We start from the raw sequence: 19,064 nt of genomic DNA, 5'->3' as shown, positions 1-19,064 counted from the left end.
CTCAGGGGCAGAGTGCCTAGCCCATCCTCTCTTCGCCCTTTAGACACTGCCAGGGGCCCTCGGGCCATACCTTTGTGCCTCTTTTAACGTGGTGCGCGAGTAAACGCAGCTTTCCCGCGCACGCATATCGCTCCAGACTCCTCATGTTTCGGTTATTTTCTTCCTTTCCGTAACCCGCGGTCTTCTTCCGCCGCACCCGGATGCTAACCCGGAAATGCGCTTCGTCTGGCCTTTTCTAAGGCCAGGTTTATCTTGGCGTTGCGTCTGTCGCCGTGTCCAGATGAATTACAGGGACAAGGGGTGGATAAGAACGACCCTCGACGCCTTTCTTCTCGATTTTCTTTCATGCAAACGCTCGCCAGACCCGTCACTGCCATCCGAGGTTTTCTCTGTCTTGCCACTACGCTTCGCTCGCTCGATCTTTAATCCTTCGCGATCAGTGGAGGACTTTTGCTCAGACCCGCGTTGTTCGGGGACACCTGGAAGTTGATACTCCGCTCCCTGTTAACCCTGAGAAGACATCTGTCGAGTTTGAATCGCTTCAGGAGTTCAGGAATCGCGAGAGATCACCGCGAGAACTTGACACTTTTTTAAGTTCGAACGGGGCAAGTTTTTAAAGTTACAGATGCCGTTATTTTTCCGTCACATTTTTGTATTTGACACATTGTTGACGGTCACGAGTAAGCTTGTGTTTGCATTCGCGTTATCTATTTCAGAAGTCGCTTCTGTGTAAAATTGCCGGTCAACAATGTGTTAGTTATGAACGGTTGCTTGCCGTCGCAGTAAGTGCTCGAAATAACCTTCGACTCCCGTTACAAGCCTGCGAAGTTTCTGTCATGGAGATCATCGATCTTGGAAACGTTCCAGGTATCTCGTATAATTCGTGGGTAGCCTTCTGGTAAACGTTTTCGAGTATTTAAACGCATGGCAATGGGCGTCGAATAAACAAATGTTTCTAAGTGGCCTCAAAAATAAGAGTCAAGTATTTACGTCTGGGGAACGAGCAGACCAGGCAATATATTCTACATCGTCTTTCCATCTATTTGGAAATCGTTCGTTCAACAGCTGCATGGTTACTCGACTGAAATGGGACGGTGCAACGTCATGCATAAATCACATGCGACGTACAACATCTAACGGTATTTCTAATGATTCGCGCACTCGGTTAATAGCGATTCGTAACCGAGATATATCCTTTTAAATATAAAATAGCGACCCTGAAATGATATGGGCACTTCCCCTTGGAACCAACAAAAAACATCGATACGTTACGTCCCTCGTAAAATCAAAGAGCTTTCGATATCGTTTATCCAGGTAAACTGTTTCAAATGCCCTACCCTGTATATGTACCGATGGTTCAGTTTACGAGATAATCTAATAGAGTAACATATCCTTCGCCCACAATACCTGACCCAAATAAATAATGGTCTTCCCATGCATCAATATCGCGCTAACAAATAGATGATATTTCACCGTTTCTGGTAATGCGATCGTTCCTCTTCTGTGCGATATTTCGCGTTCGTTTATTGTGATTCCTATTCAAGGATCTAAACGATAGAAAATAAAATCTTGTTTATTCCACTGTATCAACGAAGGTATAATTTTAATTATACAATGCCAAAGTAACAGCTCGCGAAAGTTGGAGCACTTACGACGAAAGGTTACTTTCTACCGTGAACAAGGTTCCTCGTGTCGATTATTCAGCCCCGAACAAACGACAATCCATTTTCCCCGCGCTGTTAGTGACACCTTGTGTGCTCGAAAATGCTAAAGGAAGAAGGATGAACGACGCGTAGACCCGAGCAAATATTTGAAATGATTCCTGTGTAAATACAGGGAGCATGCAAACGGGTGGGCTGTCTGTTTAGCGAAATGGTGAAATCTCGATCGTCGTTTACGGAAGTGAAATCGTAAAATGAGGACGATATCGAATTCTCTTGATACGTGAAATACTTGTAAAGTCTGTGAACGGTACGAAACTTGTACGCGAACCCTTGCAGGATAATTGTATTTGGTAAGCCAGAGATTTCGTTAGAATTTTAACGTACAAATAAACCGCGATTTTTCTTAGACAGGCCTACAGTCAATCTCGTAAACATTCGTATTCTCCATGTCTATCGAAGACGATTGACTAAATTAAATAATAGTTTCGATATTACCAAATGAATTTTTCATTATAAATACGTATATGAATAAACTTATACATGTGTATATTTATATAAACTTGGAAGGATCGAACATCGTCGGCGCAAACCGAACGAATATTTTGCTCGACCTAATAAATACCTATAGAACTTTAAATACGCGATGCTACGTACGTAGTTTGTGCATCGCGAAGTCATCCTCGGTTCGGTACACCGTCGTTGCAGATATGCCAGCGAAGCACAGCAAATTTTTCGCCGGATGAGGAACAAGGGTTAACTAGCGTTTCGTGTCGACTTGTAATCGATTAAACGCGGCGTTCCGTGTCGTAAGCTGTCGCGTAGTAAGCCGGATAGCTAGTCGTGAACGGCACCCGTTTCGTCTATAAATGCGGCACAGATCCGCTGGTTGACTTATCGACGAGTTCAGGCGATTTCCATAGACATTCCGGCTGAGTCTACGCGAATCGTTACTGCATCGACCAGACGCAGGTGCTACGAATACCGTCGTTTATACCGCAACAGTGTCAGCGAGGTAAAACTACATTATGCACCGAGTCGATATCCTCTGGATGATCGAGAAGAATTAACCCTTGGTTACATCGCAGGTACAAAGTGGGATCAAGTTTTGTTAGCTTCAGAATAAAGAGTATTCAAGCATCACGGACCACAACGCAAGATATAATAGTATAATGCATCAAGATATAACGACATTCTTCATGTAGCTACTCGGTACAATACAGCAATACACAGTAAAATTCACAACATTCCTGCAAGGTAGGGTGTAATACTGCTAAATAGAGAATTTTTTAGCAAAATGTAGCAAAATATTGCAAAATACAGAATTACATTGTTAGTTTCGATTTGGGGATCTAAGTGAACTACCCTTGCTCCGGGAGAATGGATAATGGTATCATGGTAGACTACATAACCCCGAGCTTCGTACTTTTTCCCTCCAGGTCCAAACTTCTCCTGTTCATATGGAAATGTTGCGAATTTCAAAAACACATGAACCCATATTAACCCATGTAGGCTAACCGAGGGTTCATAAATTTTCACAGAGAATATTGTGGGTTTATTACAGCGGCTACAGGACGGACACCGAGCCGTTCAGGTCTCAACGAGTGTTTTTAGACCCCATTCATTTCTATCTTTCGCGCATTCGTCGCAACTCGCATAAACAAACTGTCACGCAAACCAAACACTCTTTCCTAGCGCCATGCTGGAATCTGGATGCGCTCACAGTGGTGGCCCACCGAATCTATCCCAGCTTAGCGTAGTGCAACTATTAATAGTGATACTTCTTTAAAAACTGTAAAATCCGAGATAGAGCCAAGCCGGACGGAACGCGGGAACAACGGACGTAAATCGGAAGTGTTCTTGGTAAGCCGGAATGTGTGGTCATCGTACCTATGAAGCTTCGAACAATTATTTATTTAGCCGTTTCTTTAATTCCTCGACCATACAATTTTTTGCCGTGTACTCTACGCGATATAGAAAAGCGATATCTACAACGTTTTATGTATTATGCTTCATTAATTTTCATTAAACGTCATCTGTCTCTGAGATAGAGAATTTAATTCAACCATGCAACGATATTTCCGTTTTCTCTCGCCCTTGTTGTAACACGACCTTTCTGTAATATTCTTGTTTACCGCCGAGATATTGCACTATTTACGTAAACGAAACGTTCACAGCAGTAGACGGAATCGTGACGAGTGAAACACGCGTCGTGCAATAGTTTACAGACCTAACCCTGTCGTTACGAGGTGTTTAAACATTATTCACGTTGACATGCATCTAGTAATTAAAATCCGTCGAATAAAAATATTTTGAGTAGCTCTTGCGAGTGCATCAACTTTATTTAAAAAATTTAATTAAACCAGAATATAATACAGAAAATAACGTTTGGAATGTTTTCCTTCGTAATACAAACTCACTTTGAATTCGCGATACTTCTCAATCATTTCTGTTAAATCTCACAGTTTCGTACAAATATTTTGATCATTTCACCGTGATATTTACACGAACCGATGCTTTTATTTCTCTGTGAATTTACCATCAATGAAAATTTAAACATTCGCATTGTTTCGCGTGAAGAACATTGCGCGAAACGTGTTGTAACTTACGAACGGCTGATAGTACTGATTTATAAGCAAAACAAGTGGTATCGGTACGCTGAGACCGCAAGTAGAATGTGCCTATAAATAAGCCAGGCGCAGACCAGACGCAGATTACGTTCAAGAGTTGTGAGTTATTCAGCTGCGATTTTTAACTTTCAAGATCAAGTTCTCACGGTGCAACGGAAACAGGTACTACACCGAAATTACCGTGCACCATCTTATCCGTCTGTTGCAATAAATTTTCAACCGATAAGCCGTATTCTCGCATCAATTCATCTACCAAAAATAATATCGAGCATCATAATTAAGTTTACAACTTTCGATGGTCTACGTTGAGTGTAAAAAATTTACTTAAACGAATATCAATTTAAAAAAGTAGGACCGAAGGAAAGTATCGTTTCTGATCAATATTTATGAGCATAATAAATGTTGCGTTGAATTAAGAAATCGATGAAGTAACTCAAAGTAAAGGAGACTGAATTAATGGGGAGAAATCATCAGAGCAAGATAAATTACGGACTTCTGTCGTTAACAAAGAAACTGTGGTCGTTAATTTACGAGAATGAGGGAGGTGATTCGGTGGGGAAAGTAAGCCAGTTGAACTGTAGTGGTTCATTGGTGATCAGGGTTCGTGAAAATTACAGCTTTGCTGACACTAGAAAGATAACTAGCCCGTGAACTGGCCAATTAAGCCCGTTTCTCGATTTAATTGCCATATCCATCGATGGTTCAATATTCAACCAAACCGATCTTCTGTCAAATTTCTTATTTCACCGCGGATAATTGATTTTCGCAAGTTAAATTACTGAAAACGTCTTTAATCTCTTAATTGCTGTCTCATGACGTTACATCTTGAGGTTATCCGAAAGATTCAGTCTAACCGTCCACCTAAGAACATGAAAGGCAAGAGAATCCTTTTGATTCTAAATGGGGATCAGCCTGCCGTCTTGTCACGGCTACGTCACGTTACTTTCCTTAATTTGATGTTGCAGCTCGAGTTCTGAAAGCTGCGCTTTTACTACTGTTAAAGCATTTCAAATTGAAACGCTTTCAGAAAAGTGCAAGAGGCACGTTTATATTTCCTCAAAAGTTATCCTCAATTTGGGTTCAACGTTCCGACAATTTTACACTTTACCGTCGACTGTTCACTATTTTCGTTAAGTGCACGTGTAAAATGTACACGTTATAAATATTCTTTGAATAGAATTGTTCGTAGCCGTAAGTGTGAGAGAAGCTATGGTTTTAAATAAATTAAATAGTAATATTTCTCAGACGCTTCTCCAGTGTCGATATCAGCGTCGAGTACGACTTGCCAGTGACATTATAGTTCAATTACTTGGTCTACTTGCAACACTCACACAGTGCCTCGATTGAGAGAGCCTAATAGAAATTTCATAAACGAGTCTCTTACTACCCCGATATATCCGTGTCTGTCGAGTGCTATGAATACGAGTCAATACTTTCACCTCGGGTTATTAACCCTCGAGCAGCGAGGAACCTTACATGCCTGGTCTTTGTACACAAACTGATCAACCGCCTGATTAGTTTCTCCGCCATTTTGGAATTACTTTATTTTGCAAAACGAATAAAAATTAAACGATCAATAAATTAATATAGCTAATAAGAAAGAGCTTTTCAAAAGCTACAAAATAACATATAACACTTGCATATAAAATAACTTCAATGACTTCGGAAAATTGTGCAAACTGAAGCAACGTAAAAAACGCACGAACTTTTGGTTCACTTTAATATAATAATTGCGATACAGATACAGTGTCTGCGAATGACTAGAATAACTTACAGAGATAGAAACAGGAAAACGGCCTATAGGAAGATTTCATACTTTCGAAATGGTCGTTAACCGAATGCACGAAACAAATCCTACCCTTAAGCCTGGCCTCGATCACTTTTCAAATGCCCCAAATTCGTTCTGAAGCTTCTTCGAATCCGAACCCTTACTGGTCTCGAGGCATAAGACACAGGATGCCTATTTCATCATCGATCGATTCCAAAGGACACGATCAATTTTATCGAATTCACCCTTGTCAGTTTCTTAACATATTAGGCGTCCTATTTATCACGAACACTTGAATTCCTTTATTCGAAGGACTCGCTACTACTACTCGCACGAATACCGTTTTGCATGCGTTCAATGAACTATCGAATGGCATTTCTGATTATCCCCCAGTTGACATTACAACATGCGCTAGTAATACGTTCTCGCATATTGCCTGACATTGTAGGAATATCGCTGTACATTCTTGGTTTTAAAGTTCCACGTAGAACGCAATTAAGCGATGATAAATCAGACGACTGTTTGCACCTAGTTCGATCCTAAGATCGGCGTGCACGCTGTCTAATACTTTGTCGTCTCGTGGATTTCGCTTGGAAGACCCTGTACACAGTTAAATCAATTATGTTAATAAATTTTCGACATAGCATAAGAGGGGTGTCCCGCGATAAGGAGGCCATTTCTTTATGGTTTTGAGATTAGAACATAATCACGGATTTGTTTAGCCATTTCCTGTTTAAATTTCCGACGAAACTATTTTGGAAGTTACCACAACGAAGTTCTCGATGAAGTAAAACGAGAAACGGTTGTGAATTTATGGGACTTTAATATCCGCTGACGAATTCGCAATTCCATAGTACCGCTCAATTTGCCGACAACTCATTTACGAATTGTTTGCGACTGTTTCCATTATAGCACCGTCTGCTACTTCATCAACGGCAGTGTTACTCCTTTTAGGTTTACGCGGATAAATGCTGGCTGTCGCGTAAAACGAGTTCGCGAAATGTTGCACGAGAAAGACGAGAAATTTTTATTGTGTATAGTATTTGTATCGTTGATTTTTATCGAATCAAAAATATTTTGATTGCGTAATTGTAAAGTAGAAAACAATGGATAACAAAACGACTGATCGAACAGAGCGGTAAACAGAGCCGTGGGATTCCGTTCGCTCGGTCCCAGAAGAAGCAAAACACCTTAAACGGTGAGAAAGTAGCGAGAAATAAGTAGGGGAAGCTTTATTTCGCAAGCGTGATTCCAGTCTTTCTGGACCTGATACGAAGAAAGCCTAGAGAATCGATCGTTGTCGCTCTCGTCATCGAGCAAGCCTTATTCGCAGCACCACCCCTTAAGACGTTGGCGCCTTCGTTGAAATGGAGACGGTGGCGAGAAGGAGGGTTGGAGGAAGTGAGAAAAATCGAAAAGGGGTGAAGTAACGACTCGAATAACAGAAGAAAAAGGACAGTGGTATACATGTTGCCTGCGACGGTTAAGAACCTCCAGCGCTGTCCGACTTTTGCTTTAAAGAGTTAAACGTGAAAGAGGTTAATTTACGGAATCTTTGATAGTTATACGTATCGAACAAAAACTGTGACTTTTTATTGAAAAGACTCTTCGAAGAATTTTTCGAAGAACACATATCGCCCCCATATTGCAACCAATACGATTGCGAGGAATCGTTCAGACGCAACTACCAATTAAAATATGGAAATTCCAGCCGCAATTTCGCCCCAGAACTCCGAGTGCCGCTCGCGATGAGTTACGAAGTCATCAATCAAGATGGAAGGGTGTCTACGGTCAAGGGTGAAATTGTAAGACGCAGCAACTGCTATCAGACACGCCTATCAAATCAACGGAATCCTATTCCCCTCGAGCTTATCGCACCCTATAAACCACTAGAACAGACCGAAAAGGCGCGACCCGTTAGATTTACCAAATAGATACTTTACAAGCGATCTTTCGTACAGCAGCAGAATTCGCGTCGAATGAAAATAGTCGCGTTAAACGTAGTATTTCGCGTTACAAATAAACGTAGTGTATGGTTTCAACAGAAATCCAGTGGCTCTTCGAAACTAAGGATTCGATCAGAGTCATTCAATTTGCTATCGAGGTTGTCCCTAAGAAATATTATTAGAACATTTACGTTGGCCGTATATAAGCGTCTGTAGAAGAGGGGCGGGCTATCTCCTAATACGCCAAGCCGTAAAAATTGCCTCTGAGCGATGTTCGTGATATTAGAGGTATCAGACTTATCGTCCATAAAAATAGGTTATCACGATGGCGATACTATCAATCATTAGCTCATGTGATACGATACCTTGACCAATGGCGGAATAAGCTTGTCCGAAAATTCTTATCGCTGAATCTAAATTTCATTCAGGGGCAATCTCCCCAATTCCATGCTATACATCTGAAACTTTGCCACGCGAACCATAACGCACCGATATCTCTCCTATCTGTTACACTAATTACATCAACGCTGCCCACAGAATTGGAATATGTAAAAATATGAAAATAATAGCGTTACGCAATTACCGTGTAATGGGAATGTTCGTTAATGCGAACGATGGATGATGTATTTATATAATTAAAGTTACCGGTACTAAAATATTCATGGAAGAACGCTGCTCTCGCGAATGTTACAAATTTCATCTTCCAAGGTAAAAGCCGCGAGCTCGAAGCACTCGAGCGTTAGGAGGGATTCGAAGCAATAACTCGATTCGCTTTCTTTACGGTTGTGTTTTTAATTTCGGAAGGTAATGTCATTATCCGCTTTCCGAGGTAGACAGATACCCCGATAGCGACACAAAAGACGCAATTAGGATCCTGAAATTCTTTGTCTCGTAAACGAATCGACCAAATAAAGTTGTTTATAATCCGTTTACGTGTTCTCGTCTACAATTCCAGGAAAAACCGATTCCTATGAAATGTTTAAAAGAAAAGACTGTTCGATTCGCAATGCTCCGATAACTGTACTACAATCTCTTTTGTTAAAAATATTTCAGTTCTCTGAAACGGCTAAATAATGTCGCCAACCGACCAACATCTACATCAAATATAGCAACGGTGTATTTCTTCCGTATCAGAGGATTTAACACGCGGAAAACGTAAATCCGCTACTCGGGGAAAAAACAGATCGTCGCTGTCTCAAACAGACCTTGAAAGAATTGAACAATGTCGCAAAAAGCCACATCCATCATAATTATCTTGAAACAAGCAAAACCGCTGCATTACCACGGAAACAGGACAGCTAACTTAACAGAAGCAGTTTCTCGTTCACGGAGCCTCTAAAGAACCTCCGCAGAACCCAACACACCTTTCATTGAAAAATTACCGTCACGTTTGCTATTGGAGGACTGCACGATCCAGGGAAGGTAGAACCGCTACACAGGGTAATACGAAGCTGTCAAGCTAATCGCGAAACCTCTCAGGTATCAGTTGAAAATTTTCCCGCTTTAAACAGTCAGAACTTCTAACCAAACGGAATTCCTGTTGGTTCGTTCCTGCCTCTCGATATAACTCTACATCGCGAAACGAAACGCGCTACTTCCTATGTCAATATTCCTCCAACTACTCACCGAATTTCTCAGAAATCTCCAACGCTCTACGAACTTTCACGATTTCCATGGAAACCAATTCTGAGATACATGAAAATCAAAAGTATGAGGGTACATACATCCCAATAAATATTCGTACCCTCTTAATTAAATAATATGATAGTTTTGATACTACCAAATGAATTTTTGGTACACTTGGAAACGTTAAACCCACCATTTAATTTAAACAAATTTCTTCGATATACATAAAAGGTACGAGTATTTACAAGAACTGACTGTACGTACACGCGCGTATAGAGAATTTTGTATCAAAGTTGTGCTGGATGCCAGAGCTCTCCGATAAACTACTCCCGAAGCACCCACGGAAATGTTGGAATGAAATTGTATCCGACGAAGATCTCTCCCCTCTGTTACATTCAGCCGAGACAGTGGCGGAACATTTCCAAAAAGAATTGAACGAGCTCGCAAAAAAGCAACAGAAATCCTTCATAATTATCGCGAAACAAGGAAAATAGCTGCATTACCGTGGAAGCAAGGACCGCCCAACGGCTCCGAACTGGACAAAGGCAGCATCTCCTTTCCAAGAACGCTAAAGAACCCCTGCAAAACCTCCGACAAATGCGCGGCCCGTGTTAGCTCGGCCAAAAGGTGTGCATCCCTCGGAGGAAGCGCAAGTGAAGTAGATAACCGGGAACGGAGGCACCGAAAAAATCGGTGCTCCCGCGTAACCCGAAAAACCGCGTCCCCTTTCAAGCCCGCAGCAACGTGCACACCGTTCTGTCGTCGTAGAAACTACCCCTACGCATACGCACTCGAGGCTCTGCGCGCGCCTCTCGTCTCCCCGCCCTTGCACAGTCATCCCCACACCATCCCTTCGCAGTCACCGTCTTTCGACAAAAACGGCGACTTCGTTCGAGGTCAGTTCAGTCCGCGCACGAGTCGAGAGAACCCGAGCCCTCGTCCCGAAACCATCGTTGGGACATTCGTAGTCGTGACACGAAACGGATAACGATGACCTTCTGGTCGTGTCGGTTGATGCCACGATGAGACGGTAACCGAGTCTCCACGTAAACGAGGTAACGAACGCGTACAGATTCGCGTGGTGATCGTACGTTAATAGTAGCTAGCCGGCTTCGTCGAAGCGGAAACAGCTAGTGTCCATTGTGCCAGTCAGCGGTGCACCTCGATCAGCGCCATCGCCGCCGCCAGCATGGAGGATGCGGAAGCATAGTGTCGTTGAGATGCCGCCAAGGAGTACCGAGACATGAAGAGAACGCGACCGAGGGTAAGTAGGCTTTGCACTCACTTCCTCCTGACGGTATCGCTCGCGTCCTGACGGGATTCCCTGCCCCGAGGGATCCTCGACCGCCGAAGTCTTGGCCAGAGCGTTTCGTTCCCGTGTTTTCGTGGGACGATTGCTTCGCGATCGTTCGAAGGGCTCCTCGAGGGTCTCGAGTGCCCCGAGTCCGAAGTTTGGAGTCGGAAGTTAGCCCAAGGGGGAGGAATTTCTGTACGCTGGAATTCCTCCTCGATCGGGTGCACCTTTGACGCTGGAACCTCTTGTGTAGCAGAGGTTAACGAGGACTCCCCTCGCGAGATTGTCTGTGATACGTTGGAGCGATGTCTCGTCTTTGCGCGAAAGTTTGCATCGATGCTACAGCGATAAGCCACTCGATGGAAGGTGGCTTACCCCGATACCAGGGGATGAACTATTTTTAGTGTCCCTCCATTTCGCCATTACTTTCTCGACCTGTCGAACGGATACTTAGCCGAACGGCGCCTCTAAAACCCCGCGGAAAGAACAGAATGCCGGGAGGGGAGTCGATCATTGCCCGTACCCCTATCAATCTTCCAGCAAAGTACTGGTTCGATGCACCTGGTCGTCGCAACTTCCACCCGTTCTCTTACCGTAGACTGTACCTACTTTCTTCCGACGCTCGCATAAGGTATTTTCGTTCATTGATTTATCGGATTCACCAGTTTCTCGCTTTCTCGCTCAATTGCTTCCCCTCCCCCCCTCCCCCCGTGGCCACCCTCTTCCCGCGAGGCTTGTTGGTTCGATTTCGTTGCTTCGACAGGCTGCTCCTGGCTACTTTCTCTTCTACTTTTTTCTTCTTCTTCTTCTTCTTTTTTTTTTTTTATCAATCCTTCGTTCCCTTTTTTTCCTTTCTCGAGTCTTTCGACGGAAGAATCGCGGTTGGAATGTCGCTGGGCGTACCGACTGCTTATCGAGGTTTCGTGCACACAGACTATCGATTCCCGCGACAAGGGGTCGACTGCTACTGCCGCCGCTCAGGCTTACTTGTAAACCAGCTAGCGCGAGCTGCTAGAACACTTTGGGACTCGTGACAGCACGCGCGCACTGTCATGGTGGTCAACAACCTTTTCGAATGATGTCAACCTTCCCCACCCGGTGTCGTCGGGGCCAAGGAAGTCGTTTTCGAGGGGGGTCCGAGGAGTGTTCTCGAGGGTGGCCGTCGCGAGCAACACGGTTTCGCGAGCACGGTCGTGATTTTGCTGATCGATGTTAGGCAGTTCGAACAGTCGGCGATGCGCTATTTCAGGGTGGATCGTTTTCGGGAGAATTCTTGCCGGCTTTATGGTTATCGCCGAGTTTACAGAGTTTGAGAATTTACCGGTAGGATTCGAGTAATTTTACTGCTCGAACTTTGAGATCGGCGGTTGTTAACGTTTTAGTTAACGCTCTCGATTATTCCGGCCCGAATCGTTTAATTCGACGAGAACCAGATTACCACTGTTACAATTGCCTCCCTTCCTGAGTAGTACCGCAATTCCCTTCCTTCCTGCATGGGCACTACGTTTCCCTTGTTTCCTGCGTGCTGTTAGGCTGCTGCCACCTGAACGTGTACTTTCGGAATACGTAATTGTAGTTTGCTAAACGTAGTCGGTCGATTACAACTAATGTCAACGATTGTTTCTTCTTTTACGATTGGCGAGAATGCGAAACTACAGAAATGTAGTTTCCATTTTCGGATCGCCAGAACAGGTTTTAATACAAAAAAAAAAGATAGTTTGAAAATAACATTATTTTCTGGAACACCCGGCTGCCGTTAGTTCTGATACATACAACTCTACTTATACTTCGTTTAATAGTATCGCCGTAGCCTTCATTCTACTACACTTTTCTTGATGCTTTTACTTTATCCTCATTTCATTGGCACGTTCTCTACCTCATCTATTATTTGCCATTATTGGCTGATTTTACATTTCCGTTTCATTTTTATAGTTTCAATTGCGTACCATGGCATAGATTATTGTAGCAATCGAATCGTGTCAGTTTTCGAGCAAATTTCATTTGATTTTACATTCTTTTAAAGCCTCGCGTACCCTCGGACATTATTCCAAAACTTTAAATGCTTCAAAGTGCCGAGATACGTCGTCATTGTCATTACTGTTACATTTCATTCCATTATTCGACGTACGCGCGATATCGCGTCATTAAGACGCTAACGTGAACGAATTCACTGTTAAATTTATAGTGTATTGTGTACACACATACTGGGTTTGTACATACGCTCTATGTCAACGTAGGACGGTCGAGTAACAGAGTGTTTGAGGAGTAAAGTATGCAGGCAGGAGAGATTACATTGTACACGAATTTCTTCGTGTGTGCTTAATAAAGACAATTAATAATAATAATGAACATCATAATAGGAATAGTAATAAATAATTTTAGTAGTACGAGATGGCAGAAGAAAGGATTAACGCCCGTTACGGGAAATTCGAGAGAACGTTTCATAAATTAATGTTATAATTAGTTAATACGATATAGTCGGTGCAGTATTAACGGTGAGCACTTTAACGCAACTTTAACTTCCCCCTTTTGTGGCCAGTAGAAACCCAGTACGAAAGCACAGGTACCTTCGTAATTAACATTATTTGCATTTCAACCAAAGTAGACGTTAGTTTTCACTTATTCGTAAACGAATGGGTAGAGTTAATATAATTGCTGCTCTCAAAGTGTTTCCTTCCTTTGAACTCGACACTCGTTGAACCGACAAAGAAATACGTACGCGTAAATACTTATTTTTATGCGGCCGATTGTGTCTCTGAAAAAGCTTCAAAGTGTTTCCAATTTGCGAGTTCCGACGGTTTAATCATTGGCGAAGTATATCCTACGATATACATTTCATCTGGAAAATTATGGGAGCAATTAGAATGTTTCAAGATTGCCGCGCGCATTCGTTAATAAAATTTATCGATGAACGTGAGCGCAGAATACAGTAACGAATCGAAATGTATATTTAATTAAATTTATTAACTTGATCATAGCGCGGGAGTGATGTATGTTAATTGTTATATTTATCTCATTTACATTCACACCAAGTACATATTAATATCAACTTCTATTAATCGAACGCGTACTAATTAATATTCGCGAATGAATTCCTATGAAAATGCCGGTAACTTTGATTTAATATTAGAAAGATGAAAGAATTTGCAAAGAAAACGCAGAGAAACGAAAGAACAGGTATCGTTGACGATGGCAGAAGAAAAAACGTTTCCGAGTGGTGAACGATCTACGTTCAGCGCTCAACCGAAAATGGTCTACTAAGAAACGGAAGTCAGGGATGGCGGTTGTAAACATTTTTTTTCTGCTCCCTTTTGTTGCATGAATCTGAATAGATGCAGGAATATCCAGTCTCATTTTTTTCGTAGTTATTGATGTTCTACCGTGATATCGAACCCTCTGCAAAGCAGCTTGACAAGAGTTATTCTTCTATCGCAAGTCTGTTCGTCGTAATTTATGATCGTCGTTACTGCATTCTCATTATAGTTTATAAGGTAAACAATTTCTCTTTCTTCTATATCCTCGAGAAAATTAAGATTTTCAGAACGCGTCTGCGGTTGAGTTTTGATTTCGCGACCATGTCTGACCAATAACCGTTATTTCTACTTGCGTTGACGCTGCGAACGTTGACGATAACGTCAACTGTTTTAATTGGTGGTAACTAGGTAGAAGATAGTAGATAGCATTAAAGATTTAGTATTTAATACCACATTACCGTCAAATATCCCCCAGAAATTGTTTATTCGTCACAGCTTGTGACTCAAAGGTATCAACGCAAATAGAAACAGCGAGTATTGATCAGACACGTTCGACGATACTCATAAAAAATGATTTCCTTGAAAGCACGCTGAAAATTTTCGTGAAATATCTTCCACCTTTTAGATTATTAATTACACCTTGTCACTCCTCAGTTTTCTTTTAAACTGAGAAAATTTGCGTAGCAATTATTTAAGCACTCGGCGTTACGCCGAGTTTTTTGCTTGTTAGCGTATGATAAAAGTTTCAGAAAAATTCTTGCGAAGAGGAAAATTACTCAACGGTCACGTGTTACCGCGTCAGTCTTCGCAGCGTTAAGCTTTCCTTTTTTTGTTACTTTATCTACGCGTTGCGACGTAATGCTGCTGCCCTTGGCGCAATGCCACGACAATATCGCATGCCATACATTATCACTTTCAGAGCCATTTGTTGTACTAATTACACAGATGCGCATATTTTTTATGTCCTTTGGTGGGCATTCATTGCTGCGATCTACCGTTCGTTGTCTTTCACCCACAAGTTCCACCTTCTCTCGATAATATTATATTTTCAGTTGTGTAGTTGTCTAAAAAAAATCTGTTGCTATTCATTTTTAAAAGTGACATTTATATACGTCAAAATGTATTTATTCGTGTGTTTTTATCGTTCGCGATAGAGACAAATGTTTGGCACGATCGTGAAATATTGCGGTGACTGTTGGTAGCCCGTACTCTTTCATTCCTCTATTTGATTAATGAAGTACGTCCCTTACTGCATGGAACGTGATAGCTCTCTGTTTACGTTCGCATCTTCGTACATTGAACGACATTCGTGTCATTAGAAGTCCCCGTCATTTTACTCGTCGGTCTATGCATAGTGCTACAGCCTATTATTATAATTCTCCTGTGTTTCGGAACACGCGAATGCTCCTGTATATCTCGCAAACAACGAAGCATGCATTTTGTGATTCACGTCGAGAAGATCATTCGTTGAGTTTAATAGCTTACCGATGAATGAACAAAGTCATCCCTGCTGTGCCCTTACTTGTCTCCATTTCAAGCAAAGCGTAGCCCCGGTTAACAAACACTGTTCAACATCGAATCCGCTCGTAACTACACGCGTGTACGGCGGACGCATGCATGCGAGCACACGTGGATATCTGTTCGTGACGTCATGGATGGTGAACCAACGTAGAATTGAATCGCACCACCACTTTGCTAGTGTATTTCGGTGTTCGTCAATTGGAATACGCCAAGGCACGTGATACGAGAACGCTTATTCTGGATTTCCTCCACGTTCAATCGAAAATCTCGGGATTTTCTGCTCGGAGCAGTCGGACATTCGAGATAGATTAGATCTCTCGTTTCGTGTAAACATTTCCAAAAAGGATTTCTTATTACAGTATTTTTCACGTTTCACTTGTTCCTCGACAAAAGAAAATCGTCGATGGATACCTAGGTAGGAGCTTTTAATTTCGCATGGTGCTGTCGTAGTGCGGTGTCATAAGGTACATAAATTAATGTAATGCTTCTACCTTACATGTTTAACGTCGCATCAGCTGCACCTACGTTGTTATTAGCGACACGATGGTTTAGTACCTTAGGCGAACGAGGGTGTAACGAATCAAATACTATCCAGAGATTAACTGATTGGTTTTGTGACTGTCGGTGTCGTAACTTTCCTGTATATGAATAAATGTTACTTTGCGTATGGACGCTTTATTATATTAGAAAGCGTTTTAACGAATTATCTGTATTTTCAACGTTTACAACTTTAACTCGACACCTGGATTCCAACAAATTTGAACAAAAACGTTCGCAGAGATCACGCTGTCAAACATGCATTGGATTTCTACATAACGTTATTCAAATTTGAATCTCATGTTTTAAAATGAGACGCCACGGTAACCGATACATTACTGACATACATACATATATGCATGACGTGACTTTCCAGGTGTTAGCGGTTCAAGCCAGGTTCAAAAATGTTAAACATAATTCTTGATTTATCAATGAACAATTTAAATGAAATTTATGCACCGTTTTCTAAAGAGTTGACCACTATGAATCATTATTAATTATTAGCACGATGACTGTGCACGGTAACGTATACTCGTAATGCAAGTTACGTCCACCATCAGATTTTTCAATTTAAGAAAACGCTTTCCGTCCACCTTTTCTTCTGCTGGGTTAATGGAATTTGTTGAAGTTATTGGATGTTAGGATACTTTCGCGTGAGAAATGAAGAAGATAGGATGGACTAGTTGAGTTATCTTTGGATTTGTTCGCGATATTGCAAGGCTTCTGGCTATCACGGTGAATTACTCGCTCGGGTGGTCAGGGAAGATTATGTTGTTAACCAGATTCACCCGAATTACGTTAGCCGTATTGAAACGTGGGAATCGACAGTATTACGCATTATATCGTTTAGGCTAATACTCTCTAAGTGAATTTATTAATGTGTAGTATTGTCGGCGATAGAGTCGATTCTCATTTTGCAAATATCGTATCTGATCAAATATGATAATATACGCAACCCCGAGATAAAAGCGTGACTGATCTTTATTAATGATTTAAACAAATTTCTGCTTCTGAAAAGAATTCTGAACAGAATGTCTGCTTTTGCTTTCATTAAAGAAATCACGACACGCTCAACCGCGTCCTGTATATTTCATTCTAATCGTAAGAGTAAAATTCGTCTGCTGACACTACGATTCCGCGAATGCGAGGCACGAAGTCACGTTGACAGGTGGTTCGTGGCGAACATTGACCGAGAACGAAATACCCTGAATGTTGCTAGGGTTGCTACCCTCTCGAGTACCGTGGTTGAGGTTAAGACCACTTGTAGATTATTTTCTTACCGTTGAAATCATCGTCGTTTCATTCCGAGTTTAAACAAAAATAAATCTGTACTCCGCAACGATTACGCGTGACTTCGGATTAGCGTATCGATGAGTCTGATTTACGAACAGCTCGCGCTTCAATAGTCGAATGCTGAGAAAAATACATAAAAAATTCATAACATCCAGTTGGATACATATTTACCTAAAGCGATAAATAATGAAATCGCGAACTGTTCTTACCACCAAAGGAACCACTAATTTAATACTTTTGATACCACCATACGTTAGTCTCTGCTTGTTAATACGAAAAAAGACAATAAAAAACTTCCACTGGCGTTCGCTTATCATTTGTAGGTTATCATAATGGATTCTACGGGCCTTGAATAATCTAGTTCCTCTTATCTCGAAATGAATGGCCAGACACAAAGCATAATTCTCACGTCCATTACTACACCCTCCGAAGATTATGTTTCGCTATTTTTTCCTCCAATTATTACACATTTCTAAATAAAACGTTAAACTGTTCTCGGGCGGTAACGGCCGTTAATAGCCAATAATAATCTAAATCTAATAATCTGTAATTAGTTGAAAATGAATTTTGCACTCTCGAAGGGCCGTAATTAAAGATGATCAAGAGCTGGAGAAATTCTAAAGGGAAAATCTAGTATGTAATCTGATAACTGCCGAATAGAGTAATAAAGTAGATAAGCTTTTAAGTAGAAAATAGGTTTAACGTATCGGTTACATGCGATGCTTCGGATTCCATACCTAGAGTTTCACGTTTAAGAAAACGCTGAATATTTCAGAAGAACTCGTTTCACTTTATAGACTCTCCGACTGTAGCTCTCGTGGGATTTATAACTGCATTATATAGAATGCAGCAGTTCCGACGGAGGTATATTAATATCTATTTTTCTGCTTGAATTACTTTCGAATGTATAGGAGTTACAAGTATCTAGAATTCTATTATAATAATCACAGTGTAATTAATCCTCTTACGGAATCTGTAATTATAGATCCAGTTTTGTATCCAAAGTACATCGTGCTTGAAACTTCGCTCGATTTAAGCCACGCGTTGAACTAAAAACCGCAGAAAGTGCTGGCTATATTGATTTACGCGGCCGTTTGCATAAGGGAGGAGACCGCGAAGGGAAACAAAAAATAATACGGTGAATAAGCGAGGAAATTTGGAGCCAGTCCAAAATAATTTTTCACCATACCATTAACTCTCATTTACCGCGCCAGGTCGGGACAACTTTTACAAATGTAACGGAATCTTCCACCGAAAAGAATAGGTTTCTTCGCGAGACAAGAAACAAACGATTTCAACGAAACAACGGGCGTTCAGGTGTTACAGAATATTAAGAATCGTCGAATAGGTTCCAATTAGGTAACTCTCCCCTACATTCGAAGGCGTAATTGCCTCTACACGGTACGCCGATCGTTGTTGAAATGGTTGGAAAATGTGCAATTAATCTCCAGTTACGACGTCGAGTAGGGGATTAATTCCACCTTCGAAGCCTCGAAATTGCTGATGCCTGCCATCGCGATAGCATCAGGCGAAG

The 19,064-nt window shown here is 41.7% G+C and overlaps 1 protein-coding gene across 1 annotated transcript in view; it reads left to right on the top strand.

The window, feature by feature from the left end:
• The first annotated feature begins 1,583 nt into the window (after positions 1 to 1,583).
• The window catches only part of LOC128886977 (potassium voltage-gated channel protein Shaw-like), a 38,550-nt gene continuing 21,069 nt past the window's right edge, over positions 1,584 to 19,064 (top strand). Inside the window, exons 1-2 of the mRNA XM_054142306.1 lie at positions 1,584 to 1,595; positions 10,528 to 10,895. The gene's annotated coding sequence lies outside the window, so the exon portion shown is untranslated. The remainder of the gene's footprint in view (positions 1,596 to 10,527; positions 10,896 to 19,064) is intronic.

The sequence above is a fragment of the Hylaeus anthracinus genome, unplaced genomic scaffold, assembly GCF_026225885.1.
Source record: "Hylaeus anthracinus isolate JK02 unplaced genomic scaffold, UHH_iyHylAnth1.0_haploid 11985, whole genome shotgun sequence".
In the NCBI taxonomy this organism is placed as follows: Eukaryota; Metazoa; Arthropoda; class Insecta; order Hymenoptera; family Colletidae; genus Hylaeus; species Hylaeus anthracinus.
Note: the sequence above shows the minus strand (reverse complement) of the source record. Positions and strands in the feature narration are given on the sequence as shown.